Source organism: Phyllobates terribilis, unplaced genomic scaffold (assembly GCF_046119375.1).
Source record: "Phyllobates terribilis strain yellow unplaced genomic scaffold, ASM4611937v1 Scaffold_4__5_contigs__length_816908805, whole genome shotgun sequence".
Lineage (NCBI taxonomy): Eukaryota > Metazoa > Chordata > Amphibia > Anura > Dendrobatidae > Phyllobates > Phyllobates terribilis.
Genome location: NW_027362764.1, coordinates 133,233,222 through 133,257,973, shown reverse-complemented (window position 1 = coordinate 133,257,973; position 24,752 = coordinate 133,233,222). Strand labels below are relative to the sequence as shown.

Below are 24,752 nucleotides of genomic sequence, written 5' to 3'. Positions count from 1 at the left end.
TTTCAGTAGGCTAACATTTCGGATTTTAAAAACATTTTTCAAGCTGTTGTTATAAAGTATTCTAATTTACTGAGATAATGACTTTTGTGTTTTCATTGACTGTAAGCCATAATCACCAACATTAACAGAAATAAACACTTGAAATAGATCACTCTGTTTGTAATGACTCTATATAATATATGAGTTTCACTTTTTGTATTGAAGAACTGAAATAAATTAACTTTTTGATGATATTCTAATTTAGTGAGAAGCACTTGTATCTATGTACACAGCATTGACAATAGAATGCTTTGGCCACTGGTTTAAATCTGAAGGATTCTTACAGTATATTTACACTGTGGCTTTATATTGGAAAAATCTAACATGTATTTGCATATGTATGAGGAGTTTGGGAGTTTGAGGCTGATGCTCAGATTTCTGCTGCAGATTTGCTCTCTGCACTGCTGTAGTTCTTACCACCATGATCTCTAGTCATTTCATTTATTGAAGTGATGTTCAAAACAGTATCAGAAAAATTCTCCTCAATGTGAAAAGCATTGAAAATTTCACATTATAAACAATGTGAGTCAGTTTGTGGTTGATTTTCACGTGGATTTTGCAGAATACCGTTATTTTACCATATACCATAGTAATGTAGAATTCTGACGCATCTGTGGCGCCCCTGAGGGTTCAGTCGCCACAGGGGTACTGCACCTCAGTTCGAGGTGTGGTATCTCCTCAGGACCCCACTTCACCACTCAACACTACACCACTCCTGTCCTGTAGGGGGCCTAAATGCACCAGGGTGCTGCCCCAGCCCGGAATAGAGGAGATGGGGGGAACAAAAGATAGGGGGAACCATGTAGTGGGTGAGGGTGGAGAACACACTTTTAGGAAACACTTATTCATTCATATTTAATCTACGGCCATCTTAAGTTCAAGGTCTTTGATTGTGGTCTTCTGCCAGGATCCAGCAAAAGTCTGCAGCTGACTGAAGATACACGGTCCTCGTACTCTGGCCTTGAGACGAGGAACGGGTCAGAGTTAACCCTTGTCTCTGCCCGGTCAGGGTCCTGTCCTAAGAAGGCCCTGGAGGGGAACAGAGGAGATAGGCTCCACAGGCAAAAGGATCCCAGGGGGATACGGACGGAGTGGAGTCGCCACCTGTATTCTTTACTCTGGCCTAGTCAGAGGGATTCCTGCTGCAAGAGGGGTAACCGGCCCCCGATATCTGACTTTGTTACTTCACGTCTCAGTCAGTAAAGCCCGGAGGCTTAGTGGATCCCAGGAGGGATACGGACGGAGCGGAGTCGCCACCTGTATCTCTTACACTGCATTTATCCAGTGGGACCCGGCCTTACACCATGTTCGTACCACACAGTCAGGAGAAGACTTAGTGGGAGAACTTACAAAGGAGAGGAACACACACGAGGGGTCTGGACAGGTGCTCCTGATCTACCTGGGAAGTGCTGAACCCCCTTCCCGATGGCCGCAGTACGCCGTGTGTAGCAGAGAGAAGCTTTGCAGCTGAAGGTTCATCTGAAAGTGAGTAAAGACCCGGATAACTTCACACACTGCCTCAGCCTGTTATTTCCTGCGCGGCACTGCACCCACCATTCCTCATCTCACTGCCCTGAGGCCTGCTCCGCCTGCGGGGAGCCGTTCCATCTTAGCTGCCCGTAACACCAGCCTCAGAGGACTGAAGCAGCGCTGGTGTCCATCACCGGAAACCGCAGGTGGCGTAGTCGAAATACCACTCTTACTTGAAAGCCCATTATTTTTATGTGACAGCCCTGGGCATGGAACAGGTCCAGGCCACGACTGCCTCCCCCTCTACCCCTACACCGACCCGGCTCCGAGTAACCCCATTTCCCAGGGAGGGCTAGAGCATCACACATCTTCTGTACCAATAGTTCATATACAGTATAACAGACTCCACTTACATTGTGTAGAGAGAAAAGGACAAGATCCGCAGCATCTGACTGGTCTGCAGTGTAACTTTCTTTCTTCTCACTTCTCTTTTTTTCACCGTTTTTGGCCCAGATCTCCTTTTTATTATCTCTTTATTGTGTAATATATTTAGAGGAACACATTAAATCATTTATAAACAGCGTTTGATGTACTTTTGTTTTTTTTGAAGCAAAATAAACTATGAAGAATTCAGTCTGTTGCTAGGACAAAGAGTCAGTAAGAGCTCAGAGCAATGATTGGAAACCAGGGAGGACAGGTAAGGACATGTAGAGAGAAAACCGTGGGGATTGTATGAGGACACTATCGGGGCATTGTACATAAAAGTAAGGAAAACAGCTTGATCAAGCATTATGTTGGAACAGATCAGTCAGCAGCCCTATGTAAGTGCAACATTACTGAGACAGGTCTGTTCTCTTATTAACTAAGATGGCAGAAAAAAATATTGCACAGTTCAGCTAACAGAAACAAAGGGGCTGATTCATTAAGACTGGTGTAGTGCATGCCAGTCTTAATGAGGGGCTCACTGCAGTGGCCACTGCTTTTTTCTTGATTGCCTAATCTAGGGATAGGCCATCATTATCTAATCTGTGGGGGGTACAAAAATAATAGTGTCTGAATTTCCCCATAGCAAGTAATAATATCCTCAGTGTATGCTAATACAGGTGAGAATGGCATTCACCTGAGCAGACAACCATGAGCCAGACATGAAGGTCCAATGAGCCATATATGAAGGGGTGGTGAGCCACAATCCACTGAATGGAGACCACAGCTTTAAAAGAAGACAATCAAAGACAAAACTCAGTTTAATCAGATCAACTTTACCTTTTTTCTACTTCATATTCAGTGGCAAATCAGTGCAATGTTGCAGCCATTAAATAGACTTGATGGTCACAATGCTCAGTTGAGGCACTATATCCTAATGGTGTCAGGACTTGTACCTAGCAGCTCTTGTGCACCAGGCGGCAGCTCTTCCCTTTGAGCTATTCAGCTTGCTGGACAGTTCCTTGCTAACCCAGATACTAGTACCTGTATTGTTCCTGATTGACTTCACCCTGAGTTCCTGATTGCCTCTACCCTTTAATCTCCTGATTGAATACCCTACTTAGACCTGGCACTTCCTTCCTTGCAAGATTATTGAGCTCCCAGCCTTTAGTCAAGCTCTCCTTTCACCTGCTGCCTCATCCAAAACTATACTGCTGTTTCTGTGTACCGACCTCTGGCTGTTTCCTGACTACACAACCTGCTCATCCTTCTCCCGTGTACCGACCTCTGGCTGTTTCCTGACTTCGCAACCTGCCTATCCTTCAAACTATACTGCTGCTCCCGTGTATCGACCTCTGACTGTTTACTGACTACGCTACCTGCTGGTGCTGCCACAAGAGGTTGCAATACCACTACTCTAACCCAGCTCAGTTCATAACAAATGATTTAAAAACACACATTTAGGCAGCGTAACATTGCAGAACTAAAATAAATATATATATCTAATCTTTATGGTGATATACAGTACAGACCAAAAGTTTGGACACACCTTCTCATTTAAAGATTTTTCTGTATTTTCATGACTATGAAAATTGTACATTCACACTGAAGGCATCAAAACTATGAATTAACACATGTGGAATTATATACTTAACAAAAAAGTGTGAATCAACTGAAAATATGTCTTATATTCTAGGTTCTTCAAAGTAGCCACCTTTTGCTTTGATGACTGCTTTGCACACTCTTGGCATTCTCTTGATGAGCTTCAAGAGGTAGTCACCGGAAATGGTCTTCACTTCACAGGTGTGCCCTGTGATTGCACAAATGTACAATTTTCATAGTCATGAAAATACAGAAAAATCTTTAAATGAGAAGGTGTGTCCAAACTTTTGGTCTGTACTGTAAATAAAGGACTGGTCTAACTGTCTCTACACCACACTTTCCCCTGATGAAGCCACAACGCTAGTGGCGATACGCGTGGGGTTGTGTTCTTTCTTGACCTTCCCAGTTGCTGCACATGGACATTTCTCCATTCCCTACTCACAGGTTGTATTCTAGAGGCTGCTGAATATTAGCTCAGGGGCCTGTGTCCCTCCTCATACCTGCTACACTTTTTTTTTCTCATTGCAGAAAATAAAAAAATTGGGACTAGCTATTCCTATACATTTGCCCATTTATAATTGTTGCTTTTGCAATAGGGATTTGTACGGATGTACACAAACAAGTTAGGTGCAAGCAATGAGATCACACATCTATTGGTGATGTTTCTGTGCATTAACGGGGTCTTTTTTTGACCATTAAGTTTTCACGTAGAAATGTGGTAATATTGATTCATTGAAGCACTATGCATTTTAAATATTTTTAACCCTTTCATGTTTTGTCCGGTCCTTTTTCAAATTAATAAAAATTATGGTATTATATATATAGTGCTCCCTGTCTTTCTATACATGCCACTTGTTCTTGTTGTTTGTTAATTTCAGAACTAAAATATAATTGAATTAGTTAGTAATGATTTTTTCAGTACCCTGTTGGCTTTACAGGGTTCACCAAAGGTCATTATTACTTCACACAGCCCTTCTCTTGGCATTCACTTTCCACTATAATTCAGGGGATTGTTTTCTGTATCTCATACTCTACCTACATCCTAAGGTATTTTTCGTCAAGGCTCGCCATTCACTACCCCTTTCCCTGTCCTCAAGAGCCCCTCCATCAGCACCCCTCCTAACATCTGTTCATTCAGTTTGCAACATCTAAAGAACTATTGACTAGACCAAACAACAGATCTTCGGAGTAACTAATCCTCTGCTGCAACTACTGTATTCAGCATGTCCCTCTTGCACTAAAATCTTACACAGCCTCCAGAATGACCTAGCCACAACTCTGCCCAGGTATGATCCCAGCAATGCTACATTTCTCCCTGCTTACCTCCATGCTGACGTTCCCCTCCACACTCTCAGCAGACTCCTCCAGGACTAACCCTCTCTGGTCTAATAGGTGATTTGTGAATAAGCCATGAAAACAAACCTCTGTTGGCAAATGATTGGCTTTAAAGGGAAACTGTCACCTTGGAAAATGCTATTTACTTGCATATATGGCGTTAATTTACAGGTAAATAGTGTAATTATGCTGCCCGGTCGCGTTTTTAAAGTACGGCTACAGGGAGAAAATGAACTTATTTCATATATAAACTCATTTTCTCCCAGTAGCCATACTTTCAATATGGCGGCTGGGCAGCATTGTAATTCTTTTTAAATAGTTTTTTTTTCTGCTGAATCTTTGGAACATGTTATTACATTATAGCCTGGAACCACTGTTACTCCAGTTAGAAAAGTTAACACTGTGTACAACAGAAGAGTAAGTATGTTTGAAAGTATAATTGTAATGACCCAAAATTGTAGTGTATGTGCCTTTAAGATGTAGCAGAGCTGGCAGCTAGCTTAGTATGTTTGCTCTATGTTAACATTTCCCTTTGCAGATAATGTACACACGTGGTCAAAATTGTTGGTACCCCTCGTTTAATGAAAGAAAAACCCACAATGGTCACAGAAATAACTTGAATCTGGCAAAAGTAATAATAAATTAAAAATCTATGAGAATGAACAAATGAAAGTCAGACATTGCTTTTCAACCCTGCTTCCAAAGAATTTTTTATAAAAATTAAACTCATGATATAGGCCTGGACACAAATGATGGTACCCCTGAAAATAATGTGACAAAAGGGATATATTAAATCAAGTTGTGTCCACTAATTAGCATCACAGGAGTCTACAATCTTGTAATCAGTCAGTGGGCCTGTATATAGGGCTACAGATACTCACTGTGCTGTTTGGTGACATGGTGTGTACCACACTCAACATGGACCAGAGAAAGCAAAGGAAAGAGTTGTCTCAGGAGATTAGAAAGAAAATTATAGACAAGCATGTTAAAGGTAAAGGTTATAAGACCATTTCCAAGCAGCTTGATGTTCCTGTGACTACAGTTGCACATATAATTCAGAAATTTAAGATCCATGGGACTGTAGCCAACCTCCCTGGACGTGGCAGCAGGAGGAAAATTGATGACAAATCAAAGAGACGGATAATACGAATGGTAACAAAAGAGTCCAGGAAAACTTCGAAAGAGATTAAATGTGAACTTCAAGCTCAAGGAACATCAGTGTCAGATCGCACCATCGTTGTTTAATCCAAAGTGGACTTTATGGGAAACGATCAAGGAGAACACCATTGTTGAAAAAAAATCATAAAAAAGTCAGACTGGAATTTGCCAAACTCCATGTTGACAAGCCACAAAGCTTCTGGGAGAATGTCCTATGGACAGATGAGACAAAAATGGAAGTTTTTGGCAAGGCACATCAGCTCTATGTTCACAGACGGAAAGATGAAGCATATCAAGAAAAGAACACTATCCCTACTGTGAAACATGGTGGAGCCTCTGTTATGTTCTGGGGCTGCTTTGCTGCATCTGGCACAAGGTATCTTGAATCTGTACAGGGTACAATGAAATCTCAAGACTATCAAAGGATTCTAGAGAGAAATGTGCTGCCCAGTCTCAGTCGCAGGTCATCAGTCCTGCATCAGGATAATGACCCAAAAAACACAGCTAAAAACACCCAAGAATTGCTAAGAGGAAAGCATTGGACTATTCTGAAGTGGCCTTCTATGAGCCCTGACCTAAATCCGGTTGAGCTTCTTTGAAAAGAGCTGAAACATGCCGTCTAGAAAAGGCAACCTTCAAACACGAGACAACTGGAGCAGTTTGCTCATGAGGAGTGTGCCAAAATACCTGTCGAGAGGTGCAGAAGTCTCATTGACAGTTACAGGAATCGTTTGATTGCAGTGATTGCCTCAAAAGGTTGTTCAACAAAATATTAAGTTAAGAGTACCATCATTTCTGTCCAGTCCTATTTCATGAGTTTAATTTTTTTTTTAATTTTGTGGAAGCAGGGTTAAAAAGCAATGTCTGACTTTCATTTGTTCATTTTCAAAGATTTTTAATTTATTATTAGTGTTGAGCGAACATGCTCGACACTGCTCGGTACTCGCCCGAGCATCACGCTACTCGGGATGTTCGGCGAGCACCGAGCATTTCCGGGTTACTCGGGCGGGAGCTCGGGTCTCCGCCCTGCATGTTTGGCGCTCTTTACAGAGCCAATGAACATGCAGGGATTGCCAGCCAGTCACTGTAATGCTGCAGCCATGTTGGTTGTGGGCATTACAGTGATTGGCTGGCCGCACAGCGTCACCTCGAGTATTTAAAACCGGGCGCCGCCATCTTGGACACAGTCGCTCCGGATTAGACAGTGTAGGGACAGCGCTGCTGATTTAGGGAGAGATATAAACTGCGAAATAGTTAGTGTAGGGTCTGTAAAGGCTGCCAGAACAAACAAACAGTCCTTTTCAGGACTAATATCCATTCCAGATACCAGGCAGGCAGGCTGTATAGGAGACACAGTGGTTATACCAGCAAACGCTGCATTACAGTCCTGTGTGCTCCTGTTGCTGAAATTGCTGGACTTAGCACCAGGTGTCGGGGGCCAGGAAAAATCCTTTTTTTTTTTCATCTAAATCCTTCTTTTTTTTTCCTCCTTCACACTGTACAAATACCCGTCTTATTAACTTTTTGGTGTGTCCCCCCCCCCCAAAAAAGCGTGTCTCTGATTTTTCAGACACAAATATAACTGTTGAAAATAGTCTGGTGTAGGATAGAGAAACAGAAGTGTTGTTTTGCACTTCCACGGTTCAAACCTCTGTATTATCCATTTTGGGCCATTTGTATCTAAAAAAAAAAACTGTTTGAGTGTGTCGCTCACTGTTCAGCCGCAAATCTATATATTTAAAAAAGTCTAGTATACCCCAGTAAACAATAACTGTGGTTTTGCCATCCCACGGTAAAAAATCTCTATTATTCAGGTTTTGGTATATTTTCCGTAAAGAAAAACAGTAGTGTCTCCTGACTGTTGTGACACAAAAATATATCTGTTGAAAATAGTCTTGTGTAGGCCCGACATCCCAGTGTGGTTTCGCAGATCCACGGGTCAAATCGCTGTACTATCCAGTTTTGGGCCTTTGGTATCTAAAAAAAAGCAGTTTGAGTGTGTCGCTCACTGTTCAGCCGCAAATATCTCTATTTAAAAAAGTGTGGTATACCCCAGTAAACAATAACTGTGGTTTTGCCATCCCACGGTAAAAATCTCTATTATTCAGCTCTTGGTAGTTTTTTCCGTAAAGAAAAACAGTAGCGTCTCCTGACTGTTGTGACACAAAAATATATCTGTTGAAAATAGTCTTGTGTAGGCCCGACATCCCAGTGTGGTTTCGCAGTTCCATGGGTCAAATTGCTGTACTATCCAGTTTTGGGCCTTTGGTATCTAAAAAAAAAAGCAGTTTGAGTGTGTCGCTCACTGTTCAGCCTCAAATATCTCTATTTAAAAAAGTGTGGTATACCCCAGTGAACAATAACTGTGGTTTTCCTCTTCCACGGTTCCAATCTACTCTTTATTACCCTTTTTCCATTGATAGTGCAAGTGTAAGCTATTTTACTTCATTTACAATGGGCAAGGCGCGTGGCAAGGGACGTGGAAGTGGACGTTCTGGTGATTGTTCGTGCAGAGGATGGGGCCGTGGCCAAGGTGAAAATGTGCCACAACCAACAGCTACATCTTCTCGCTCCCACTTCTTGACCGAATTACTAGGGAAGCACAGAACAACACCAGTATTGAGAACTGATCAGTGTGAACAGGTTATTAATTGGATAGCAGATAATATTTCCAGTTACCTGGGCACCACCACCTCCGGTCTGTCTTCCACACGGTCAACTCTTAGTAGCCGTGAGTCTCGACCGCATACTCCTCCTCACCCTGATGCTCCTTCCTCCCACCATGCCGAGTGTCGTCAGACAGCAAGTGATCCCACACTTGGACACTCTGAAGAGCTGTTCACTGGTCCATTTCCATATTTGGGCCCCTCGCCTGATACGCTTGAAGTGGTGGAAGAGGAGATCCCATGTTGCGATGCCCAAATATTTGAACAGCCACGGCCACAGGAAGTCGACGTTGGCAATCTGTCACAAGAGGTGGACGATGACGAGACACAATTGCCAGGAAGTGAGGAGGAGGATCGTGGTGCGCAAGTGGAAGAGGAGGAGGTGGTGGATGATCTAGTAACTGACCCAACGTGGAAGGAGGACATGCAGAGTGAGGCCAGCAGCACACGGGGGAGGGAGGCAGAGTACCCCAACAGGCAGGAAGAAGCAGTGTGGTGGCCGCAGACAGAAGGCAGGCAACCGTTCCCCGTAACACCAACACGAGGGACGTTGCCAGTACAAGCGGTAGGTCTTCCAGAGTCTGGAATTTTTTTAAAGACTCTGCTGATAACCCCAAAAAGGCCATATGTTCCACCTGCCATGCCAGCATCAGCAGGGGTGACAAAACTACCAGCCTGACCACCACCAGCATGATCAGGCACATGGCAGCAAAGCACCCGACTTTGTGGGGCGAAACCCAGGGTCCACGACCAGTGTCAGCGGGTGTCACCACTGCTTCTTCCACTGTTGTGCGTGCAATAGAACCCCCTGTTGTGTGTGCAAGGCAATCCCCTGTCCATACTGCATGTAAAGATGCCCCCTCCTCTCAGTCTTCACTTGTTATGGCAGTTTCTGAAGAAACAGCATCAATGTCCACGTCCACGTCCCACCGCAGCGTTCAATTGTCCATATCCCAGACCTTTGAACGAAAGCGGAAATTCGCAGCTAACGCCCCACAGGCCACTGTCCTAAATTCGCACATTTCACGACTGCTTGCGTTGGAAATGCTGCCTTTTAGGCTGGTGGAGACGGAATCCTTCCGCAATCTTATGGCGGTGGCCGTCCCTCGGTACTCGGTCCCCAGCCGACACTATTTTGCCTGGTGTGCTATCCCCGCACTACAGAAGCACATGTCCCAAAGCATCTGCCGTGCCCTCAACAACGCAGTTACTGGGAGAGTCCACCTGACAACGGACACGTGGACAAGTGCTTGTGGCCAGGGACGGTACATCTCTCTGACGGCACACTGGGTAAACATAGTGGAAGCCGGGACCCAGTCGGACCTTGGGACGGAACACATCCTCCCCACACCGAGGATTGCGGGCCCTATGTCAGTCAGAGTTGCCCCCACAGTGTACAGCTCCTGCGCATCCTCCTCCTCCTCCTCATGTTCAGCCTCCATCTCAGATATCACCACATCAGTTACAAGCTGGAAGCATTGCAGTACTGCCTCCGCTAAGCGGCAACAGGCTGTGCTGAAACTCATAAGCTTAGGTGATAAACCTCACACTGCTTGTGAGTTGTGGACAGCTGTGAAAGAGCAGGCAGATCTGTGGCTGAGACCGCTGAACCTACATCCCGGCATGGTCGTGTGTGACAATGGCCGTAACCTGGTGGCGACTCTGAGGCGAGGTGAGATCACACACGTACCATGCCTGGCTCATATGCTTAACCTCGTGGTTCAGCGGTTTCTTAAATCGTACCCCGAGTTGCCAGATCTGCTCGTGAAAGTACGCCGCCTGTCAGCTCATTTTCGCAAGTCGGCTACAGCTTCCGCCGCCCTTGCTGTGTTGCAGCAGCGTTTGCAGCTTCCGGCACACCGACTGGTGTGTGATGTCCCCACACGTTGGAACTGTACCCTCCACATGTTGCAAAGGATTTGTGAGCAGAAGAGAGCAGTTGTGGAGAACCAGCTGCAACAAGGCCGTCGATATTCAGGTCAGACTCCACAAATAAGACCTCAGGAGTGGACCTGGATGTCTGACATATGTACCATCCTGACAAACTTTGAGGAGGCCACCAAGATGGTGAGTGGCGATGACGCCATCATTAGTGTCAGCATTCCACTTGTCTGTTTTTTGCAACGCTCTCTGCAGAGAATTAAAGAGGAGGCATTGCAGCCAGAGTATGATGAGATGGATCAAGAAGCCGTAGCGGGCGATTACACACAGCCCAGCCTCATCTCATCCCAACGTGCATTGGGGGACAATGAGGGAGAGGAGGAGGAGGAAGAACAGGAGCTGCTATCATGCGTTGTAGACGGTAGCACCTGTACAAGTGTCATACCATCGGTTCAGCGTGGGTGGCCTGAGGACAGGGGGGAGGAGGAAGAGGAGGAGAAGGAGGAGAGCATGGTCAGTCGTCATCTTGGTGAGGACACGGAAATCTTGCCCGTTACCAGTCTGGCACGCATGGCTGACTTTATGTTACACTGCCTTAACCGTGACCCTCGCGTTGTCAAAATGTTGGGTGACAGTCATTATTGGTTGGTGACACTTGTAGACCCCCGCTACAAGGAGAACTTTCACTCTCTTATTCCTGAGGTGAAGAGGTCTACAAAAATGGGGCAGTACCAGAAGGCCTTTGCTGCAGAACTCTTAAAAAAATTCCCATCTGAACATGCTAGCGGCAGAGGTCACAGTTCGTTGCCCAACCAAGGCGTACAGGCGAGAGAGATGCAACTCCAATCCAGCAGAGGCAGGGGAACACTGTCAACGTTCTGGGACAGTTTTCTGACACCCGCCCAGCTTACAGGCCCTGAGGCGCGGGGTACTCTCACAAGGAGTGGAAAGTTTCAAAAGATGGTGAGGGAGTACCTTGCCGACCGTACCAGCGTCCTCCGTGATTCCTCTGTGCCTTTTAATTATTGGATATCCAAGCTGGACACTTGGAATGAACTTGCTCTGTACGCCTTGGAGATCCTGGCCTGCCCTGCCGCTAGCGTGTTATCGGAGCGTGTTTTTAGTGCCGCTGGGGGAATTATAACTGATAAGCGCACTCGCCTGTCAACTGACAGTGCTGACAAGCTGACCCTTATCAAAATGAACAAGGGCTGGATTGGGCCAGACTTCTCATCACCACCAAATGACAGCAGAGTAACATAAAGTCAAATCCACTGTGTTATTTCGGGAGGTGTATTCACATGCACCGCTTCACACCCACACATGGGTATACGCTTCCTCGTTTCGGCTGTTTTATCTTCTTCTCCTTATCCTCAGCCTCCACCACCACTATACCACTAGGGTGCCAGCATTGCAAGTTCCTCCGTCCTTATTTTTGGCAGCTTTTGCTTGCAATGCATAAGCAAATACTATGGGACACCCACTCCCCAATAATGGGACTTATGTTTGTAATATGCTGTACTGCATGGCTCTTGTAAGGGGCATTGCAAGTTGCTCCGTCCTAATTTTTGGCAGCTTTTGCTTGGAAAGCATAAGCAAATACTACGGGAGACCCATTCCCCAATAATGGGACTTATGTTTGTAATATGCTGTACTGCATGGCTCTTGTAAGGGGCATTGCAAGTTGCTCCGTCCTAATTTTTGGCAGGTTTTGCTTGGAAAGCATAAGCAAATACTATGGGAGACCCACTCCCCAATAATGGGACTTATGTTTGTAATATGCTTTACTGCATGGCTCTTGTAAGGGGCATTGCAAGTTGCTCTGTCCTAATTTTTGGCAGCTTTTGCTTGCAAGGCATAAGCAAATACTATGGGACACCCACTCCCCAATAATGGGAATTATGTTTGTAATATGTTGTACTGCATGGCTCTTGTAAGGGGCATTGCAAGTTGCTCCGTCCTAATTTTTGGCAGCTTTTGCTTGCAAGGCATAAGCAAATACTATGGGACACCCACTCCCCAATAATGGGACTTATGTTTGTAATATGCTGTACTGCATGGCTCTTGTAAGGGGCATTGCAAGTTGCTCCGTCCTAATTTTTGGCAGCTTTTGTTTGGAAAGCATAAGCAAATACTATGGGAGTCCCACTCCCCAATAATGGGACTTATGTTTGTAATATGCTGTACTGCATGGCTCTTGTAAGGGGCATTGCAAGTTGCTCCGTCCTAATTTTTAGCAGCTTTTGCTTGCAAGGCATAAGGAAATACTATGGGAGACCCACTCCCCAATAATGGGACTTATGTTTGTAAAATGCTGTACTGCATGGCTCTTGTAAGGGGCATTGCAAGTTGCTTCGTCCTAATTTTTGGCAGCTTTTGCTTGCAAGGCATAAGCAAATACTATGGGAGACCCACTCCCCAATAATGGGACTTATGTTTGTAATATGCTGTACTGCATGGCTCTTGTAAGGGGCATTGCAAGTTGCTCCGTCCTAATTTTTGGCAGCTTTTGCTTGCAAGGCATAAGCAAATACTATGGGAGACCCACTCCCCAATAATGGGACTTATGTTTGTAATATGCTGTACTGCATGTGACGCGCCCCCTGGGCCGTGTGTACACGTGTGTGGGATACCCGGTGCCGGGTCTCTGGGGTCTGTAGTCTCCGTGGCGGTGACCCGGTCCCGTGGCTCAGGCTGGTCAAACCAGTGGCAGTCTTTCTTAGGTTTTGAGGTTAATTGTCCGACTGCGCCACCCGTGGATTGCGGTCAGGGAGTACCACCGCTGCGAGGCAGACCGCTGAGGCTGGTGTTGTGTGCACAGCAGAGAATGGGATAACTCCCCACGGGAGGAGTATAGCCTCAGGGCAGTGAGTGTGGATGATGGGGGTGATGGTGCACGAGCGCAGCAGGAACGACTCAGAGTCTTTGCAGTGCAGTTCAGGGTCTTTACTGATGATTATAAGGTAGACCCTCCCGGGAGTACTGGCTAGCATAAGAGACCTGGTCAGTCTATGAGCAAGCAGGAGTTCCCCTGGCCAGGTGGAGTTGTAGGCCTCCCCGTCTGTCTGCACTCTTCCTGGCTACCTTGCTGTAAGCGTGTAGAAGTAGCCCACGTCCCTGAGTGCACCGTGTAGTGCTCACCCGTATGGCTGGTGACTTGGGGCCTTGTGTTAGCCTCCGCTCCATGACGGTGGTGCTGGTTCCTTGCTTGTGACTGAGCCTCCGGGCTTCTATGGCCAGAGGACCTGAAATCCCCTGCCGGCTGGTTTCTGCTGCTGGATATATAAGTCCTCACAGCCTCGGACTCCTGTGTCCGGTTCCTATTGTCTTCTGCCAGGGCGAGCTCTGCTCAGCTTCCAGCCCCTGGTCTTTAGCTCCTAGCTCCTACAGAGCTCCTTGCTGTTACTTTCCCTTGCTCTCACTCTGACTCTGACTGTTCTCTGACTCACTCAACCCCGCCCCAGATCCAGTTTATAAGGGCAGAATTCTCCCCTCCCAGGACTGGGGCAGGAGGATGTTGCATGTTTAAGGGATCCTGACCAGGAAACCTCCCACTTGCTCTCCGACGTAATATCTCTATTACTGTGGTGACCAGACCCCTGGGGTGCCACACATGGCTCTTGTAAGGGGCATTGCAGTTCCTCATAATTTTTGGAAAGCCTTCCATTCACTGCTTAGGCCAACAGTGCACAGGAGACCCAGTTGCTATAAATGGAAAAAAAGGTTTAGTTAACGCCCTCTGACCTCCATGTCATTTCCAAGGGGCATTGGAGTGCCTCGAAATTTTTGGTAGGCATTGCACTCACTGTATGCCCTATAACTGTGTAGCCGAACCGCTCCTTTTGTTACAGAAACATATCCTACAAGACATATCTGGTTGACTGGCCTGATATTGATGTGAATGGTCCCTGTTCCTCCTGCTCTTTCTCCTTTGCCACTACCTCATCCATCATTTAACACCTGAAGCTTTGTTTTAACGGGAGTCATAGAACTTGGATAGTAGCAGCAAAACATCCAGCAATCCTCGGAGGAGGTAGGATATGCGCCAAAACGCTGACCACCTCAGGCCTAGCCGCTACTACATACATGCGCTTGCATTACAACAAAACAAAGCAGATGCTAACTTCTATCATCCTCATCATGCTCCTCACCTTGGCACTCTCAACTCCCCTGATGGAGAAGCCAGGGCCCACCGGAGGAGTCTGATAGTCCGGTGGGCTCTTCCAATGCTGCCCTAAAGCAGGCCAGGCTAAGAAAAGTGTGGGAAAGGTTACAGGGACAAATAGGGGTGGCTGGGGACCGAGTATGGCCACCCGGCCACCCCCTGGAGGCTAGGGAGCAAGCGGCCACACCCGGCCACCAGGCGGCTGGGGACTGAGTATGGATACCAGGCCGCCGACACAGCCATGGCGTGGTGGCCAGATTCCGCCTCCACATGCCTAAAAGGCCCAATTTAAAGTGCAAGCAAGCAAGCAGTATGGTATTGCAGCCTGGGGGTGGGTGGGTGGCAGGCTGCATACTTGCGCTTGCATTGCAAGGAATGGGAGAGGTACAATTGAACACTGCCCTGGGACAAGGACTTGAATGGGGATAGTTGCAAGTCTGCAATGACAGGTGCAAGGTGGGAGGCATCTTCGCATGTGCCATGAACAGGGGTTTGGCATGCACACACTACAGCGGAATAGGCTCTCCTTCCCACTAAATGCACTGGGGAGGGCACAGGTAATGTTTTGGTATACGCGCTTAATCTTATGTATAAGGCACACCAGGACAAATAGGGGCGGCTGGGGACTGAGTATGGATACCTCGCTGCCGAAGCAGCCATGAGGTAGTGGCCAGCTTCGGCCTCCTCCAAACTAAAAGGCCCCATTTCAAGTGCAAGCTAGCAGTATGGAATTGCAGTCTGGGGGTGGGTGGGTGGCAGGCTGCACACTTACACTTGCATTAAAAGAAAACATAGCAGATGCTAACTTCTGTCATCATCATCATGCTCCTCACCTTGGCACTCTCGACTCCACCGATGGAGAAGTCAGGGCCCACCGGAGGAGTCTGGTTCTCTGGTGGGCTCGTCCAATGCTGCCTAAAGCAGGCCGGGCTAAGAAAAGTGTGTGGGGGGATGTTCCACGGAGAAATAGGGGCGGCTGGGGACCGTTTATGGACACCCGGCTGCCCCCAGGCGGCTGGGGACCGTGTGTGGACACCCGGTCGCGGGGCGGCTGGGGACCGAGTATGGACACCCGGCATCCGGGCTTGGGACTGAGTATGGATTCCAGGCCGCAAACACAGCCATGACGTGGTGGCCAGATTCCGCCTCCACATGCCTAAAAGGCCCAATTTCAAGTTCAAGCAAGCAAGCAGTATGGTATTGCAGCCCTGGGGGTGGGTTGGTGGCAGGCTGCATACTTGCTCTTGTATTGCAAGGAATGGGGGAGGTACAATTGAACACTGCCCTGGGACTAGAACTTGCATGGGGATAGTTGCAAGTCTGCATCTTCTGATGCGGCAAGGATCACTTATGATGGGCACACTTTTAGACAGTGACCTGGGAGTCAGAGATGTTTCCAGGGGTCTTCCCCATGCTGTTCCCATGTCTTTTCAGCACTTTATGCATGTGTCACACAGCACATGGCCAGATAAGGTTGTAAAATGTTAAAATGACATTTCCCGGTGAATGCATTTGTCATAGTTGAAAGCAATACAAAAGTGCAAAAACGCATAAAAAATGCTACTTGTGAACATAGCCGAAGGTGTGGAGGAGTATTTTTGTTTTTTGGTCATTTATTTTAACTTATACACAAGTCTTTTCCCTGGAAAGGATGTTCCTTAACATATTTCACAGGAAAAAAGTTTCACTTTCGTTTTTGAACGTTTTATTGTGAGCCCGTAAAAGTGGCTTAATACCTCTGACCACGTTGTTGACAGCAGTGACCTGGGGGTCAGAAATGCTTCCTGGGGCGATCCCCATGCTGTCCCCTTGTCATTTGAGCACTGTCACTATCGTTTTGGGCACTTTTTAGGCTTTCTACAGACTGCCGGGGGTGCCACCGCAAAAATGCTCATGTCTCCCATAGACTAACATTGGGCTCGTTGCTCGGGTCGAGCACCCGAGTATCACGGCGAGCTCGGCCCGAGCTTCGAGCACCCGAGCATTTTAGTGCTCGCTCAACACTATTTATTATTACTTTTGTCAGATTCAAGTTATTTCTATGACCATTGTGGGTTTTTCTTTCATTAAACGAGGGGTACCAACAATTTTGACCACGTGTGTACATGAGAATTCAGTACATAGAAGTAGTTTCTATATGCACAAAGTGAGGTTTTTATTATGTTCTGCCATTAGGAGGTTGTTAATGGTTAATAAAGCAGCCCTGCTTTCTATATTTGGCCATAAGGTCACATGGTTAAACCACATGACCAGGTATTGGACCTAGCATTGAAGGGAAGTTAGATTGAATCGTCCTGGAGAAGTTGAGAGAGCAAGTTAGGTGAGCGACCATGGCTCCTATATATGAGAAATCATGAGATGAGCGAACTTGTTCGGAAAACATTTGCCAATCTCAAAGTCGGCACGAACATTGCACATTCGGATTCGTGTTTGGGCTCCCGAGTGCTTTACTCAAAATCGGTAAAATTCAGCCAAAGTTCGGTAAATTATCGCATTTCCACTAATGCTTTTGTTAGGACTTTGGTTAGGACAGTGGTACTGTATGATGAGCTGGAAGGGGGGACGTGTTTGATGAGGGGAGGAAGTGGGGAGAGGTCAGAGGAGCGGCGGACTGTTATTCTTAATTTTTTTTTTCTTAACTTAACGTGTGGAGATTCTGGCAGCCAATCAGGGCTCAGAAACCATCCACAACGTCCAGACACAAGGGCTTGTGTCATTGACTGATGAAGTCACATGTCTCTCTCCATATAAAGAGTGGACATGTTGTTTTGGTGCCATTTTGTCAGTGTAATAGCGCAGAGAGGCTGTTCCTGCTGCTGCTACTGAATAGTGAAATAATTAGGTAGGCGGTTGATTGTCAGTCAGCTAGTTAAGATAGGATCCTGTATGGCTATGAAATCGACCTTCCAGCATATCAATCCTTTTTGCTAATTGTGTGGTTCAGAGACACCAGGTCACATTTCAGCATATAACACTTTTGTGCTGCTAATATTGTGCTCCAGGCAGGAGTCCACATTTGAAACTATAAATTATTTGTGCTAATAGTGTGGTCCTGAAAAAAAGCCACATTTGTCCATATAAATATTTTGTGCTGGTAATATTTTTGGCCAGGCAGGAGTCCACATTTGAAAATCTACATTTTTGGTGCTAATAGCATGCTACAGAAAGCAGGCCACATTTCTGCATAAAAATATTTTGTGCTACTAGTTTGCTTCAGCTAGGAGTCCAAATTTCTGAATCTAAATTTTTTTGGTGCTAATAGAGTGTTCTACAGAAAGCAGGCCACATTTCTGCATATAAATAATTGGTGATACTAGTTTTGCTCCAGCCAGGAGTCCACATTTTAGAATCTAAATTATTTGTGCTAATAGCATGCTCCAGAAACCAGGCCACATTTCAACTTTTGATTCTTTTGTGCTAATATTGTACTCCATCCAGGAGTCCACATTTCTGAATCTAAATTCGTTGTGCTAATAACATGCTACAGAAAGCAGGGCACATTTTAGCATCTAAATCCTTTGTGCTAATTGTGTGGGCCACCCAGCAATCCACATTTCAGCATGGGACACGGCTTGCACCAGCATTTCTAGCTTAAACATTGATCAGTAACAGGTGGATGAGTAGCAGGTGTAGGCCTGGTGCTCTGAGAGCCCTGCCAAATTCAGGCAACACACATGGAGACCCAAATTGGAGTCCAAACATTTCCAAAAATTCGGGGCAGACACCACTAAAGTAGCATTAATTTCCCCATAGTAGAAATAGTATAATGGGTCTATGACACCCCTTCCACCTCAGGCAACTCACCAGATGGAGACCCAACTTGGAGTCTCCACATTTCAAAAAATTGGTAGTAACATCAGCAGGAATAGCAACAGCAGGCACAGAAGCCATGACAAAGGTGTCACAGACTGCAATAACGCGAGATCAATGCAACACACTAAAAACTACACCATTGCTTAGTCTGCCCAGTCTGTGACTGGGGTGCAAAAGTCATTGGAGATCCATGAATTCTTCATCTTGATGAAAGTTAGGTGGTCTACACTTTCAGGGGACAGATTGATGTGCTTATCCGTCAGGACACCACCAGCAGCTCTGAAGACACGTCCTTAGAGAACGCTGGCTACTGGGCATGAGAAAACCTCCAAGCCGTGACAGGCAATCTCAGGCTACTCTTCCATTTTTGAAGACCAAAATGCAAAAGGGTCCAAACCCTCCCCGATGGCATTGATATTGAGCTTGATGTTAGAACCTTGCTGTTAGGTTTTTTTTCCTTTGCTGGTCACATGACCTTGTTGGCCTATTTAATCCTGCTCCGCCCTTCTGGCTTTGCTGGACTTCATTGTATATCTACTTTCTAGCTAGCCTGTGCTCTGTATCTAACTCTGTTAGTTTGCTTGGTCTACGGACCTCTAGGTTCTATCTATTTTGTTTGTTCGTCTGTCTGCTACTATTTCTGTTAGGAGGTGTCCCATATTCCTCCCAGTCCTTAGTACTTGTAGGGATTCCCTCCCCAAATCTATAGGTCTCCGTACAGACTAGATTAGGACTTTAGCAGGTCTGATCGCAGGATCAGGTTCCCTGTTACATCGTAGGGATTCAGCTGAGTCTTATAGTAGGGACAGATCTCCTCTCTTTCCTTAGCTTTGGTAGCAGAACATAACAGTAAGTCCAGCCTGTAAATTCTCTAAGGAAAGATTTTTTTTTTTGTTCCATCATGGTGTCGGTTCAGGATTTGGCTAAACACCTGCAGGGACTCTCTCTGGAAGTGGCCGAGCTCCGTCAGCACGTGAGTAACTGTCCTGGAGCATATTTCTTGGAGCCTAAGGTATGTTTGCCGGATTTATTTTTTGGTGAACATCGAGAATTTTTTTCATTTAAAAATGCTTGCTTATTGTATTTTCGTTTGAGACCCAAGTCCTCTGGGGATGAATCCCAGCGCGTAGGGTTCATAATGTCACTTTTGCGCAAAGAGCCTCAGGAGTGGGCCTTTTCTTTGCAACCTAGTGATACATGCTTCAGATCAGTGGATAGTTTTTTTTCTGCTTTAGGACTATTATATGATGATCCTGACCGTGTGGCATCAGCTGAGACTGAGTTGAGACGTTTAAAACAAGGATCAGGTAATATGGAAAAATATTGTACACATTTTCGTCGTTGGTCCACTCAAACAGGGTGGAACGATTCTGCTCTGAAAAGTCTATTTCTTGCTGGGCTCAGTGAAAAGGTTAAAGACCTGCTAATTGCTTATCCTACACCTGAGGATTTGCAACAGGCTATGCAATTAGCTATACGGGTGGACAGAAGACTGCGTGCTAGGGTTAATGAGAGCAAATCCTCTGCTATGTCAGTTTCTGGTTATGATAATGTGTGTACTAACAGTGGTGAACCGATGGAGATTGGATCGGTGGCACCTCGCTCTCAAGAAAAACACCGTCGTTTTTCAGAAGGCTTGTGTTTCTATTGCGGGAAATCTGGTCATTTGATTAAAGGCTGTGAGCTTCGTATGAAGAAAGAAAAAAAAATGGTCAGTCACGCCCGTATTGCCTGTTTAAATTCCAAGGGTATATTTTTAGCTGCTTCCACGATTGCTCAGGAAAAATTAATGGAATTTCGGGTGTTTGTTGATTGCGGGTCTACACTGAATGTTATTGATGGGGGATTCGTGGAAAAACTCAATTTAAAACCTGAACCTTTATCATCCCCCATTGCTGTGGTTTCTGTGGATGGCTCCCCTTTGAAGAATATTACTCTCAAGGTCAGTGAATTTCCTCTCACTATTAATGGTGTTCACCATGAGAAATTGGATTTGGTAGTGTTGAATAACTTGCCTTCTCCAGTAATATTGGGTTTGCCCTGGTTAAAATTTCACAATCCTGTACTGGATTGGTCTACCAGTGAAATTAAATCCTGGAGCCATAAATGTTATGACAAGTGTTGTAACGGGCGTATTGCAGCTTTGGATAGGGGAGAATTGCCTGTTCCTATTCAGGATTTTTGGAGAGTTTTTTCTGAGAAAGAATCGCAGGTTTTGCCTCCCCATAGAGACTATGATTGTTCTATTGAATTTGTCCCTGGAGCGACTCTTCCTAAAAGTCGTTTATTTAACCTTACTATTCCTGAGAGGAAGGCTTTGGAGGAATACATACAGACAAGTTTGGCCGCCGGTCACATTAGGCCCTCTAAGTCTCCTGTGGCGGTTGGATTTTTTTTTGTAAAAAAAAAGGACGGCGGTTTACGTCCTTGTCTGGATTTTCGTGAGATTAACAAAATTACGGTACGCAATCCTTACCCACTGCCATTGATTCCTGATCTGTTTAACCAGTTATTGGGGGCCAAGTGGTTCTCTAAAATTGACCTTAAGGGGGCATACAATCTGTTGCGCATGAAGGAGGGTGATGAATGGAAGACTGCTTTTAACACTCCTGTGGGTCATTTTGAGAATCTGGTTATGCCTTTTGGTCTTACCAATGCTCCAGCATTTTTTCAGAATCTGATTAATGACATCCTTAGACCTTTGATCGGTAAAAATGTGGTTGTGTATTTGGATGACATTTTGATTTATTCGCCAGATCTGGAGTCTCATTGGCGGAGCGTGCGTGAGGTATTACAGTTATTAATGGACAATTCGCTTTTTGCTAAGCTGGAGAAATGTGAGTTCGCTGTACAGAGAATTAGTTTTTTGGGCTACATTATCTCCAGCAAAGGTTTTGAGATGGATCCGGTTAAGGTTCAGGCTGTGCAGGAATGGCCTAGGCCTATTGGTTTGAAATCAATACAGAGGTTTTTGGGTTTCGCCAATTACTATAGAAAATTCATAAAAAATTTTTCTAGTATTGTCAAACCTCTGACTGATCTCACCAGGAAAGGTGCTGATGCGGTTCAGTGGTCTTCTGAGGCCATTGAAGCTTTTGTGTATCTCAAGGAGAGGTTCACCTCTGCTCCCATCCTTATGCAGCCTGATGTTACTAGGCCGTTTTTGGTTGAGGTTGATGCTTCCTCTGTGGGGGTTGGCGCAGTATTGTCGCAGGATAACGGGGATGGATTACATCCCTGTGCATTTTTTTCAAAAAAATTTTCGGAGACTGAATTGAATTACGATATTGGTAATCGGGAATTATTGGCTATTAAACTCGCATTTGAACACTGGCGCCACTTCTTGGAAAGTGCGGAATTTCCCGTTCAGGTTCTTACGGATCATAAAAATCTGATATATCTTGACGCTGCCAAGCGCCTGAATGCCCGTCAGGCTAGGTGGGCACTGTTTTTCTCGCGGTTTAATTTCTCCGTTACTTACATCCCTGGTACTAAGAATGTTAAGGCGGATGCCTTGTCTCGCAGTTTTTCTCCCATAGTCGGTGCTGAGAAAGAGGAAAACATTTTACAAGAAGGTGTTGTGATAGCTGCTTTAGACTCCGTTTTGGAAGATGAGATTCTTAAAGCTCAGGAGAATGCCCCATCTAACACTCCTCATGGGAGGTTGTTTGTGCCTGGGACCTTTAGGAGAGATTTGTTTGTTGAGTGTCACGAATCTCGGTTGGCAGGTCATCCCGGAATCTCTGAGACCAAGAGACTGGTGGGTCGCAGTTTTTGGTGGCCTGGATGGCAGAAGGAAGTCATTAAGTGGGTGCGCCAATGTACTATATGTGCTAGATCTAAGTCCTCACATACTCCTGCTGCGGGGTTGCTTTGTCCTTTGGAGGTCCCCAGTGCTCCTTGGACACATTTGGCTATGGACTTTATAACTGACCTTCCCCCCTCTGAGGGTTTTACTGTCATCTGGGTGGTCGTGGACCGTTTTAGCAAGATGTGTCACTTGGTTCCCTTCGTCAAACTGCCCTGCGCTAAAACTCTCGCTAAGGCCTTTGTCAAGGAAATTGTCAGACTTCATGGCGTTCCTACTGACATTGTTTCTGATAGGGGTCCTCAGTTCGTGGCTCGTTTTTGGCGTGCCTTTTGTGACAGGTTGGGAATTCATTTGTCGTTTTCGTCCGGATATCATCCTGAATCTAATGGCCAGACAGAAAGGAAAAACCAGGATGTTGAGCAGTTCTTGCGTTGTTTTGTGGCAGACAATCAAGAGGGGTGGTCTGAGTTTCTGCCACTTGCCGAATTTGCTCTGAACAATCATACATCTTCTTCTGCTGGTTGTTCGCCTTTTTTTTGTTGTTCTGGGAGACATCCGTCGTTTGGGTCGTTCTCCAAGTTGGGATCTGCCGTGCCTGAGGAGGAGAATTTTTCCGGTGATTTGGAAAGAGTTTGGACGGATGTGCGTGGTAATCTTCAGGAGGCCAACAGAAAATCTAAAGACTACTTTGATAGGAAACGACAGGAGGTTTTGTTCGCTGTTGGTGACATGGTTTGGTTGTCCTCTAGGAATCTGCGGTTGAGGATTCCTTCTAAGAAATTGGGTCCCAAGTTTGTAGGGCCCTTTAAGGTGCTTCAGGTTGTCAACCAATCTGCTGTTAGGTTGGAGGTTCCTACCTCCTGGAGAATTAATCCGGTCTTTCATGTCTCTCTGTTAAAAAAAGCTGTTGTGTCGGATGGTGACGCCTCTGCCTCTGTTCCTCCGGTGGTGGAGGACGGGGAATATGAAATTTCTCGCATCCTTGACTCTAGACGGTATAGAGGTAGTTTGCAGTATCTTGTGGCCTGGAAAGGTTTCGGACCCGAGGATAACTCTTGGGTGAGGTCAGATGATGTTTCCGCGTCCAGACTTATCAGAGCGTTTCACAGGAGATTTCCTGATAAGCCTGGTCCTAGGGGATCCGGAGGATCCTCTTAGAAGGGGGGGTACTGTTAGAACCTTGCTGTTAGGTTTTTTTTCCTTTGCTGGTCACATGACCTTGTTGGCCTATTTAATCCTGCTCCGCCCTTCTGGCTTTGCTGGACTTCATTGTATATCTACTTTCTAGCTAGCCTGTGCTCTGTATCTAACTCTGTTAGTTTGCTTGGTCTACGGACCTCTAGGTTCTATCTATTTTGTTTGTTCGTCTGTCTGCTACTATTTCTGTTAGGAGGTGTCCCATATTCCTCCCAGTCCTTAGTACTTGTAGGGATTCCCTCCCCAAATCTATAGGTCTCCGTACAGACTAGATTAGGACTTTAGCAGGTCTGATCGCAGGATCAGGTTCCCTGTTACATCGTAGGGATTCAGCTGAGTCTTATAGTAGGGACAGATCTCCTCTCTTTCCTTAGCTTTGGTAGCAGAACATAACACTTGAGGTACTCCTGCACCATCTTCTCCAGTCGTTAACTACATGTCAGACTTACAGACTTATATTCTGTTCTGCTGGTACATGGGCTAGTCTAAAAAATGTGTGAAATTAAATTGTTTTTTCTGGAGGAAACCCACGTAAACACGGGGAGAACATATAAACTCCTTGCAGATTTTGTCCTTGGTGGGGTTTGAACCTAGGACCCCAGTGCTGCAAGGCTGATAATGTTTTTGTGTTGACAACTTGACTTTCCTGAGGTTGGAAGTCTAGAACTGCGATGCATTCTGTGTGCTTCACTGTGGTCTTGGAGAAAATCACTCTTAAGATTGACTACAAGCGTGTTTTGATACTCCAGCAGTCGCACGTCATTTCCCAGTGGGTGAAGCATCTGGCAAAATGTACTCTTGTACCATGGATCTAGCAGAGTGGCAACCCAGTAATCAAAACTATTTCTAATCCTAACAATACGGTCAACTGTCATGTTGCAGATAGTGCAGCAAGAAGACGCTCATGTGTCGAGTGCTTCCATGAGGTTCAAGTCCTTGGTGTGTTGGTGGAGGGGTAACACTCAAGCTTGCTTCCTCCGTCCCCTCCCGCCAACGATCCTCTTCATCTCCTGACTGTTGCGCGCTCATCACCTCTTCCTCCTCATCCTCTTCCACTTGTTCCTTGGCTTCTGCACCTTCACTAACAGCTTGTCTGGTACCATGATCCCCCCTCGATCGCTCTAATCCACCCTCCCTTAGCACCCGCCTGTGTGACGACAGTCCGGAACTTAGAGATATTGTTATCCCTTCT

General features: G+C 45.9%; 1 long non-coding RNA gene across 1 annotated transcript in view; it reads left to right on the top strand.

The window, feature by feature from the left end:
• The window catches only part of LOC141264244 (uncharacterized), a 78,182-nt gene that overhangs the window by 42,981 nt on the left and 10,449 nt on the right, over positions 1–24,752 (top strand). The gene's annotated exons all lie outside the window — the stretch shown is intronic.